A 12,151-nucleotide genomic window follows, 5' to 3' on the forward strand; every position below is an offset into this window, starting at 1 on the left:
TGTGAGCCCACCAACATCAGGGTTACAAGCTAAAAATCACGTGCAAAAAGGTGCCCCAAAATGTTAGTTAATTGGAGAAGTCCACCCTCCCCTGTAGCCACCACAAAGACATCAGTGGTGAACACAATGAAAAAGGGTGAACATCTATGGTTCAAACAAACCCACACATCAGAAAATCAGTGGTGGAACAAGGAGAGGTAACCTAATAACCCACCAATGAAGTACCACTCGTCACAGGAGGAACATGGGAGTGAGAGCAGGAAAGCCCAATGTACGTTTCGCGGCCCACGCCGCTTTCTCAAGGGCAGAGAAACCCTGATGTTGGTGAGCTCACAGCTTAAGATTAATAATATGACCTGTACGGGCATTGTGCAATTGGAGTGTCTCTTAGTGCTATGAATTTATAAATTGTAAATTTTATCCCACCGTGATGAAACACACCATCCGGTACTATCTCCTTGTATGTATTCTATCTACACTGTGTGTTTTATTTAATAAAACATTGCAATTTATATGTAAGCAAGTTTTGCTGTGTTGTACTCCAATTTTTCATGTATATATACACACAGTTATGTTGAGAAATATTTGAACAGTGACCGAATCTTTGGGCTCTGCAAGATACTATTTTATTTAATATGAAGCAACTAAAATTAAATTGAAGTGTAGACTTTCATGTTTAAATAAAGGGGTTGAACAAAAATTTTCTGTGAAACGTTTAGAAACTGCAACCATTTTTTGACAAAGCTTCCTCATTTCAGGGGCTCAGAAGTAATTGGACAAATTAACTTTACTATAAATAAAATGCTCATTTTTAATACTTTGTAGAGAATACATTGCAGGGAATGACAGTCTGTCTGGAAAAATATATATTTTTGTACCGTGTTAGCCAGTAGATAGAAAAATATTTCGATTTGAGAGTCCTCAGTGGTTGATACCTTTTAATGGCTAACTGAAAAGATGGTAACAAATTGCAAGCTTTCGAAACTACTCAGGTCTCTTCATCAGGCATAGTATAACAAAAAATCTGAAGAGTCATATATTTATACAGAGCAAGACACAGAAATAATGCAATAGATGAGACAAGCGACATAAAGCATAACTATTAGTATGGGAGAGGGAAACAGTTGTGACCGTAAATATTGGAATAGTTCATAGACAAGGAGTGAGAAAGTTTTATTATCCTGTGATTAAAGTCAGGTCCTGGGCTGTGATGCCCCTACAGGTCTGAGGAGCACATTCCTTAGTTGACGTAGAATGACAACAACACTGTCACTGTGATTGTAATGATGCTAGATCCACAGATAGCACTATTCAGGAATGGGGGTCATGGAGCTGCTCTGCATAAAGTAGACCTACTGTCCATGGCCCGGGTGACAGGCTCGTGGATGGAGGCCGGTGGACTCTTTATAGTGTGCATGCTCTGCCTTCTTTATAGCAAGCACAAAAAGAGTAGAGCAGGAGCAGAGTCTGCACAGTGATCTGACTATGACAGTCACAGAGAAACAGTCACACATGCCTATTACCGTTGCCATAGACTGCAGTTCTGCTTTACCCTAGGCCAATCCCTGACTCCAGCTTCCGTACAGCGCTCTCTGCGGTTCTAGCTTCATTGCATTCTGGATATTCTATAAGCAATTAAAATTCATTTATTTGAATGAAGCTAACGAGTGCCAAGTGTTTCTTGTATACTACATACGGCTTGGGGTCCTACTTGAGCACCATATATTACCCAGAAGTGCTGTGATTTCTTTCATAATTAGCTTCATTGCAGTCATGGTAAGTGCATGACCCAAATTATACAGTCCTCTCTCTGTGGCTGCAATATAGGAGGCAGGGTACATACGCTGTGAAAACTTTTCCTCCCCCTACTTAAAGTTGGTAGGTCCATACACAAGATATATAGCAGTTGCTACAGCACAGTTCAGCGTCTGTTTTCAGCAAAAAAATCAACAAAATAGGGTAATTAACTTTATTAAGAATTTTATGCAAATTACATGTCTAGAACTTTAATTGCACAACAAATATTGATGGTATGAGCATCAGTGCTACTGAGTTAGTGTATATATAAAATACTGTATATTTTAAATGTAGCATACTCCTGGAATGATTTAAATTCATCTACATCAGCTAAATTCTCAACTCATCTTATCTAACAAATTAAATGACTTCTAAAGGAAGACCCTGTGTGTAGTTTTGGCTATAAATCTGCTTCCCATATTGTTTAAGACATTGCCAGCTTCCCATCCGGTTGGTGGAGATTCTCCTGGTGGTAAGGGCATTGGTTGTCATTTTTATTATACCATACATCATATTTATTAGACACAGCAGCAGCTGTACCTGACCTTGAATTATCTCTGCTTTTTTCCCAGTCTTTCTTCTTTTCCACAAAGTAAGAAAGTATCAGATTATTGAAAGAAGCAAAACATGCCCCGAATCCATCTCATTAAAATCTAAAAAGATATTACATAAATATGCAGAAAATAAAATGAACATTCTTGTAGAAAATAATTATATTTACTTGGTTAACATACATTAAAGATAACAAAGGACGTTCCATGTGTCTTCTGAAGTTGTCAAAATGTTTGTTAAAGATGAAAATCTTTATTGATCGTAATGGGAATTTTAACAGACACCGACTGGAAAAGGCCATACAATATGTGTCACAGGAATAAAACAAAGAGAAAAAAACTTTTACATTTAAGTGTCTTAAGTGTTCAACACAGTTCATGCTTGACTCCATTATTCTCTTTTTTTGTAATATGCTTTATTCATCAAATTGGATACAGAACATTTGGAACATTCGGAATAATTATTTCACTGTCATAACAAAGATGATCAAACAATAATATTTACTGTTTTGCATATGTCTTTCATTAATTTAAATATGTAAATTAACTCACTGACATAACGTCGACATTCAAATGTATAAAATTCAAGGAATAATTATAAAATAAAATAATCTGACAACTCACCCTAAAATAATGAGGAAATGTATAAAGAAAAGAAAGGAAAACATATATAACATATATGTTAATGTGAGTATACAAAAAAAAAATCAATGTAGACTATTGTATGATAAAGTAATATAATTTAATGTTACAGAGTTAGAATAAAATATACAAGCACCGGGGTCTATTATATAAAATCATCAGCATTAAAAACAAAGATCAATATATAATTATGAAGTTAGTAAAGACTAAAACTTTTCTCGAGTAACTAATCAAGCTACTACTGTACATCAAACTTGGAAAGTTGTAGTATGTAGGCTTTCAAAAAGAAAATAAAGCAGCCAGAAAAAGAGGTAAAGTGGTAAATTGGACTTGGAGGTGACTGGTGTACAATTATGTGGAAAAGTAAGTATGAAATGTTTATTTCTTAACATAAATGGACATATTAATAATTCATATAGAAATTCATTAGAATTGTATGTAAATAAAAAGGCATTAGAATACACCCAAAAGCAATAAAAAATGACTTAGGAAAATGTGTGGTTTTATTTTGTTACTTTCTTGAAATTGAGAATGCAAAAAAAAATACTCCAGCCTGTGGGTTAACAGAAACACTAAAGTTTTTATTAATGCAAGAATTATGGTGCACATGCATTGTGCCACATTTATGAATGGTTTAAGATTATTTATATAATACAACCTAAGAATAAAGACACTATTGTTATATCATCACAATGTAATGCAACCTAAGTTTCACCCCTTTACCCCCGAGGGTGGTTTGCACGTTAATGACCGGGCCAATTTTTAAAATTCTGACCACTGTCACTTTATGAGGTAATTACTCTGGAACTCTTCAACGGATGCCACTAATTCTGAGACTATTTTTTCATGACATATTGTACTTCATGATAGTGGTAAAACTTCTTTGATATCACTTGCGATTATTTGTGAAAAAATCGGAAATTTGGTGAAAATGTAGAAAATTTCACAATTTTTAATATTTGAATTTTCATGCCCTTAAATCCAAGAGATATGTCATACAAAATAGTTAATAAATAACATTTCCCACATGTCTACTTTACATCAGCACAATTTTGGAACCAACATTTTTTTTTGTTAGGAAGTTATAACGGTTAAAAGTTGACCAGCGATTTCTCATTTTTCCAACAAAATTTACAAAACCATTTTTTTAGGGACCACATCACATTTGAAGTGACTTTGAGTGGCCTTTATGACAGAAAATACCCAAAAGTGACACCATTCTAAAAACTGCACCCCTGAATGTGCTCAAAACCACAATCAAGTTTATTAACCCTTCAGGTGCTTCACAGGAATTTTTGGAATGTGGAAGAAAAAAATTAACATTTATATTTTTTCACAAAAATGTTACTTTAGACCCCAAATTTATTATTTTCGAAAAGGTATCAGGAAAAAATGGACCACAATTTGTTGTATAACTCCTCTTGAGCACGGCAATATCCCATATGTGGGGGAAAACCACTGTTTGGGGGCACAAAAGGGCTCGGAAGGGAAGGAGCGCCATTTGACTTTTTGAATGTAAAATTTGCTTGAATAATTAGCGGATGCCATGTTGCATTTGGGGAGCCCCTGATGTGCCTAAACAGTGGAAACCTCGCACAAGTGGTCTCATTTTGGAAACTAGAACCTTCAAGGATTTTATCAAGGGGTATAGTGAACATTTTGAACCCAGAGGTACGACACAGAATTTGATAACATTAGGTCATCATATTGAATAAGTTGTCATTAGTCTTGAGCGCAAGTGCTCGCTACTTGAGTTTGCATCTGGTACTTGGGTATGTACCAAGTATCGTGGGTACTCAAGTGACATGCTCGAGGCCCCGCCCTGCATGTTTCATAGTTATTAGACATTAGCCGCAAATTATATGGGGTGAAGACTCAAGCATGTCACTCAAGCACCCGCAATACTCGGTGCATACCTGAGTACCCGATGCAAACTCAAGTAGCGAACACTTGCGCTCAACACTAGTCGCCAAATCATCGTCATTTCTTTTCTTTACTTTTGAAAAAATCAAAACCCCAACACAACCCTAACCCCAACCCTAATACAACCCCAACCCTATCCCAACCATAACCCTAGCCTAATCCTAGCACAACCCTAACCCTAGCCCAACCCTAACCCTAACCCTGTCCCAGCCCTTGCCTAACCCTAGCACTAGCCCAACCGTAACCCTAGCGTTTATTTTTTTACGCCTTTCCTCATGCGGTATAAGTGATTAGACAACTTTATTCTTCGGGTCGGTGAGATTACAGCGACACCAGATTCACATTGTTTTTTTATGATTGACAGCTGTCACACACTAAAAGATTTTTTTTGCAATGATTAGCTTTTGCATCGCCATATTTTGAGAGCTATAATTTTTCCGCACTTCGGCCTACAGAGTCATGTGATAGCTTGTTTTTGGCGGGACAAGTTGACGTTTTTAATGGTACCATTTTTGGGCACGTGACATTTTTTGATCGCTTTCTATTCCGAATTTTGGGAGACAGAATAAACAAAAGCCAACAATTCCGGAATTGTTTTTTTTTTTTATGCCGTTAAGCATGTGGTAAAATTGATAAGGTAGCTTTATTCTTCGGGTCAGTTAGTTTACAGCGATACTATATTTATATAATTTTTTTATTTTTTGGCTGTTTTACACAATAAAAACTATTTAATAGAAAAAAGAATTGTTTTTGCATCACTTTATTCTGAAAGCTATAACTTTTTTATTTTCACGCTGATGGAGCTGTATGGCAGCTTGTTTTTTGCGCGACAAGATGCCGTTTTCAGTTGTACCATTTTAATTTGCATTCGTCTTTTTGATCGCTTTTTATTGCATTTTTTGTTTGGCGGTACGATGAAAAAGCATTTTTTTTTGCTTTGTTTTTTTCGTGTTCACTAAAGGGGTTAACTAGTGAGACAGTTTTATAGGTCAGGTCGTTCTGGACGTGGCGATACCACTTTTGTGTACTTTTATTGTTTGTTTGTTTTTTTCATAATATTTATTTATGGGTACATTATATTTTTACTTTTTTGGATTTTTTTACATTTTTTTTTACATTTTTTTTTCACTTTCTGACTCTTTTGGACCTTTTACACATTGTCCCACTATGGGACTTTAACTTTTTACATTCTGTTCACCTATATAGCACAAGAATGCAGCTGCATCCCTGTACTATACAGGCTGTCAGAGCTGAACAGGGAGAAGATACTTTGATCATGCACTGTGCATGATCAAAGTAACTTCCTCCTGTCTGGTGACCTGGATGTCTTCATGACGACATCCAGGTCACCATGGCAACCACCAGCACCCGGCTCAGACAGCGCGGGACTCCGGTGATGAGGTAAATATTGACGCTTACCTCCCCTTACCACCGGAATGCAGTGATCGACGTCGATCACAGCATTTCGGGGGTTAATGTGCAGGGAGCGGTGCAGGACCGCTCCCTGCACATAGCATCCGGTGTCAACTGTGACAATCAGCTGATACACGGAGGCGATCGCCCCGCACTGCTTGTGTGCGGGCGCGATCACTGTATTAGTACGTCAGTATTAGTACTGTAATAGTACGTCATTGGCCCAATAGGTCCAGGTCGCCATGATGTACTATTACCACATATGTCAGAAAAAGGTTAAAGACATACACTATTTTTATATCATCCCAATATAATACAACCTAAGAACAAAGACATAAACTTTTGTTATATCATCACAAAATAGCACAGATCTGAAATAAATGAAAAACTATTGAGACATAGTCACAATAGCCTAGAAAGAAAGTCGCGCCTTACTGTGAAAATATCATAGTACAAAATAGCTTACAAACAAGGAGAAATACTATCATAACAATATAGCATGTCAGAATACAGAAACACAGAGGTATAACTAAAGGATTATGAGCCCTGATGCAAAAGATCCCCATGGGCCATAACCACTATTGTTTATGAGTTTGACAAAATTTCACCATTTACATTTTAATCCAGTGAAATTCAATAGTGTATGAAGATTTCTTTTCTAAGATTGCATATAACTGTCTTAAAAACTCTTTTGTTACATTGAATTTTTTCTTGGAGTCATTCAGTATTTCTAGGTTAGAACAAATCTGTAATACAGCAGCCGACTAGTACCATATATCAGTACATGGACTCCCCCCCCATAGTAAGTAGGTAAAGAAGCTTTTGAGGCATAACAGAGTTTAATTTCAACATAGGGACTGTCATTCTAAACACATGCAAGCTCAGCATGGCAGACAGGGCTGGTAGCTTCTTACTGGCTCGATCTGCTTAAAAGGAGCATTTACACTGCAAGATAATCATTAAAGAGGGTTGTTAAACTCCGGTTTCATGATTATATTGCAGTGTAAACAGGCTGCCAATCACCCGATAAAAGAAATAAGAAAGAAAGAAGAAATAATCTTTTATGCTGCATAAAAGATCACCATTTTGGGTTGCATTGCCCTGTGTAAACAGGACTTATACTGCTGAGAAAATGGCAGCCTATGTATACTGAGAAATCAAGTGTATATTGCTCAGTGCGCATTGTTTACTTTGGTCTGCCTGTGTAAATAGCATTAAAACGTCCACTGATCTGTAAAGGTTTACCAATCGGCGATCACCTTTCCCTGGTCAGGCTGCGTAAACAGACCCTAAGCTATAAAGAAGAGTATGTAAGATAATGGACTACAGGTAGGTTGACTAGGTGAACACCACCAATGCTACCTCTCTATATACCCATCCCCAACCCTCCATATTATAAATGTTCATCCCTACTGAAATCTGTGAGCAAACCATTTTTGATATAGATTAAAATCACATAAAAGTTAAAAAAATGACATACCATTTTCTTAAATTTTCAAAGGTAGTGTTTTAAATTATTGGAAGTTCTGCAAAGAAAAATGCTGGCACCATCTGGGTAACAACCAATGTATTAAACCTTATTAAGGCAAGTGTCAGACTGAGCCACACGATAAGAACTTCGGGTGCCGACCCAAGAAATTTGAGAACAATTGATATGATGCAGTAGAATGAAAAGGGTCTCGCTCACCATTCCATAAAATTTTTCTTTATTTCACTGAATTAAAAAAGCGGGTAGCAGGGGGAGATGGAGCACATCTAGGACGACAGCCGTTTCTCGCCACGAAAAATGGCTGTCGTCCTGGATGTGCTCCATCTCCCCCTGCTACCCACTATTTTAATTAAATGAAATAAAGAAGAATTTTATGGAATGGTGAGCGTGACCCTTTTCATTCTCCTGCATCATATCAAGTGTTTTGAATTATGCATCAAAGCCCATATTGTTAAAGAAAAAGGATCTTGAAAACAATTTTTGGTGAAATTATATCCCTCTATTTATGTAAGGTTTGTACAAATTCTGCAGGATTATATTTCAAAATGTTCGATTTCTGAATCCAGAATGTAGAGGCTCCATTTTCAATAGTGTTTTGAGATCTAGGTTCTAAATTTAAAAGGGGTTGACCCCAAATAATACCTATCAGGTAACATTGAACATCATAGTGGCAGAGTCAGATGTAGTGCAACATTTCTTCTGTAGCAACCTCTGCAGGAAAAAAAGTATTGCCTGATGCGTGTCCCCTGTAATAACAACTGATCATCAAAATTTAGAGAACTTGGCTATGATCTGATTGTTAAATAGAGTTGGCAACTTTTAAAGAGGTTTGGCCGAAATCTCAAGTTATTCCATATCTAAAAGGAAAAAGTTGCTGATTGCAGGGGGTCAAATTGCAGGTACCCCTAGCAATACTGAAAATACAGCTCCAGACCCCCAAGAATGGAATGCTTGGCCACTGATCCATTCATCCTCAGGGAACTGTCAGAAATAGCCATGCTTTGTGAAGTGGAATGGAGATTAGAGTGGAGACATGTACACCTCTGCTCCATACAACACAAGGACACCCAGCAATTGGTTTTGCGATTTTGGTAAGATACTTTCAAGCATGGATCTCAACAGTTTTACCCCCAGGTTGATCTTTGTCTGTGCTGGGCACACCTAATGAGAAAGTTGTGCAAGTTGTGTGACTGTTCAGCTAATGTCCCCAAACCAAAAATTAACCCCATAGGAAGCTATAAAATGAGTTGCTTTATCATTTTCCTCCTACCTTTTTCTACAATAGCAAAGGAGAAAAAGTCTAGCAGCTGAACATACGTGGAGGAGACCTTAGTCATTTACTATTTTTTATATGGCATTTTACCTGATACAAAAATGGAAATTTTTATTAAGAAACTTATTATAACAATTAATTTAGCAGTTTGCTCTTAAAATTTCTTTGATATTCTTAATGGTCAGTATAAAGTGAGAATTCTGTTCCTGGCATAAGTGATTCTTGTATTTTAGATGGAAATTGTAAAATAATCTTTTTAAGATTTTTGCTTTCTTTATAGAAAGTAGATATAACAAACAAACCTTATTTAATCTGCTCATTCAAGGTAATATTCTTTGGCACGTATACATCCTTCAGCACTATTAAGCACACTGAATAATTACTTCCTCAGATAGTTCTCAAGACTTTTATCCGGTATCACATCCTCATTCGCCTGTCTATATTTCACTGAAAATACAATTATTGCAGCCACAGTATTCATTTTACATACAAACAATATCTTTGCTTGCAGATATGCAAATGACTAAGCACATTCAGTACTTCAAAGTGAATTGCCTATTCACCTAATTATTTAACTGTGTCAATGGGCTCTGCATTATCATATGTAATTGAATAGTTCAACAAGATAACAGGTTAACATAGACACTATCCAGCAAAATTAAATAATGTACTCTTCACTCTGAATAAGGAGGGTGACACTTAAAAACGTGACATTCATATTATTTAAATGGAAAGCTGGATACATTAGTGTACATTAAATAACACATATTAATTCAGTTACATACCATGCATAATTCCTCTGTAATGTATCATCTGTTAAAGTGTAAAGCCCATTCAAAAATGTTATTACTTTTGTCCCTTTTTTTAGATGATGGAAGGGATATTAAATTTGCGTAACTGAAGCTATAATGCTGCTGAATAAACATATGTATATATAGATATATATATAGATATATATTATATCTATATATACATATGTATATATAATCCGTAGAATTAAGGAAAATGTATTGAAAGCTGCAGAATAAATACAGGGTGGTCCAAAAGTAGGTGGACAGAAAATAATAACATTTGAATTAGGCTGTTGCTGTAACTGGGGAGCAACTTGATTCATTAGAATTTCGAGATACTTATCTCCTGTGAATGTTCCATCAAAAAATATTGGTCCTAAAACACCAAAACTTGAAATACCACCCCAAACATTGACACCAGGCTCATTTACGGTAGTTGTTGCTCTAATGTTAAATGCATGTTCTCATTATACCAGTAAACAAGTAAATACAATTATGTATGTTAATATGGCTGGATAATTTGAAAGAAGCGTCATCAGTCCACTAAAATTACTGGATTTTCTTCAATTTCGTTAAGCATAATCTCACTAAATTGCAGCCACCTGTCTGGATCATCCTCCAATAAACCATGAATTAGACGTGGACGATAAGCTTTCCACCCAATAGATTTCAGGATTCACATGATAGAAGCTCGTGAAATTCCCAATTCCAAAGAGGCTCTTCTGGTGGACTTTTTTGGACTCTGACCAAATGTTTCTGCAACAAGTTGTTTATTATCTTCTGTACAGACTGTTTTGGGTTGACCAGTTTTTGGAGCAGTAAGGATTGAGCCAGTGGCATTGAATTTGTCACGAATGCGGTAAATGGTTTGTCTCTTTGGGGCTTGAGTACCAAATGTTTCATCCCAATTTGCTCTAATAGTCTCAGCATTTTGAGATTTCCAATACTCTGTTAAAATCCATTTTCTTTGATCTGTATTTAAATTATTTGCCATTATGTGTTATCTGAATTATCTGAAAAGAAAACAGATTTGGGGGAGATCTATCTGTGAAACCTAGATTTGTGAAACTGGCTCAGTTGCCCTTAGAAACCAATCAGATTCCACCTTTCATTTTCAAAAGAGTCTGTGAGGAATGAAAAGTGGAATCTGATTGGTTGCTAAGGGCAACTGAGCCAGTTTCACTTTACACCATGTTTGACAAATCTCCCCCTTCATAATCTTATTACACTTTCTGTCCACCTACTTTTGGACCACCCTGTATATACATAATGCTTAGGGCCTGAGGCTCTGAGGGGGCCCATGGTCAAATTGCCCTCATCATAATATTTTTTGCACCATTATCGGCAGCGTTCATTGCTGCCATCAATAGAGAAATCTCAGCAAAGCTGCAGAAAGCCAACACTTTCACTATGACCCAGCAACCATGATGAAGCCATCTCATCAGCTGCCTAATTTAGCATGTGCCTACTGGCCATAAGAGGAATGAAGCAGGGCCACAGAGGATCGTCTGGACAGGTAAATGATTTATTCTTTTGTTTTAATGGAAAGAATGAGGAGGTGGGAGAGAGGACTTAACATTATAATGAACTGATGGGAGGACATATACCTATAATGAATTGGGGAAGTGAGAGGAGCACAATGGTGGGTAACGGACAAAAGATAAACCGGTAATGAATTGGGGGGACAAGTACAGTGGCTATTTCATCTATGTAATCTCAGAGCATCATAATGTAGGAATGCAGACCCTGACTACAGTGATGTGTCACTTACTAGGCTGTGTTTTGCTGTTTTAAAACAATAAGTGTTTTATTATTACTAGAGAACAACTTGCCTTGTGCATCCTAGTCCAGCCACGCCACCACACTGATTAGCAGTGATTAGTGATTCTGTCACTATACAGTGTACACAGAAAACTGTAATGTGGACATGGTTATACACAGCACAATGACTGAGCTCTGCCAGTACTGCAGCAGAGAAAAATGTGAGTCTATCATAACTGCTGCATCCAGTAAACAAAGTGATACATCACTGGAATCAGAGTATTTGTCCCAACCTTATGTTGCTGTCAGATGACATAGGAAAAACCTGTCACAGATTCACTTCAATTTATTTTTTGAAAAGTGTGCTGCACAATAGCTAATTATACACTGCTCAAAAAAATAAAGGGAATACTTAAACATCAGAATATAACTCCAAGTAAATCAAACTTCTGTGAAATCAAACTGTCCACTTAGGAAGCAACACTGATTGACAATCAATTTCACATGCTGT

This window comes from Phyllobates terribilis, unplaced genomic scaffold, assembly GCF_046119375.1.
Source record: "Phyllobates terribilis strain yellow unplaced genomic scaffold, ASM4611937v1 Scaffold_3__8_contigs__length_932513732, whole genome shotgun sequence".
NCBI lineage: Eukaryota > Metazoa > Chordata > Amphibia > Anura > Dendrobatidae > Phyllobates > Phyllobates terribilis.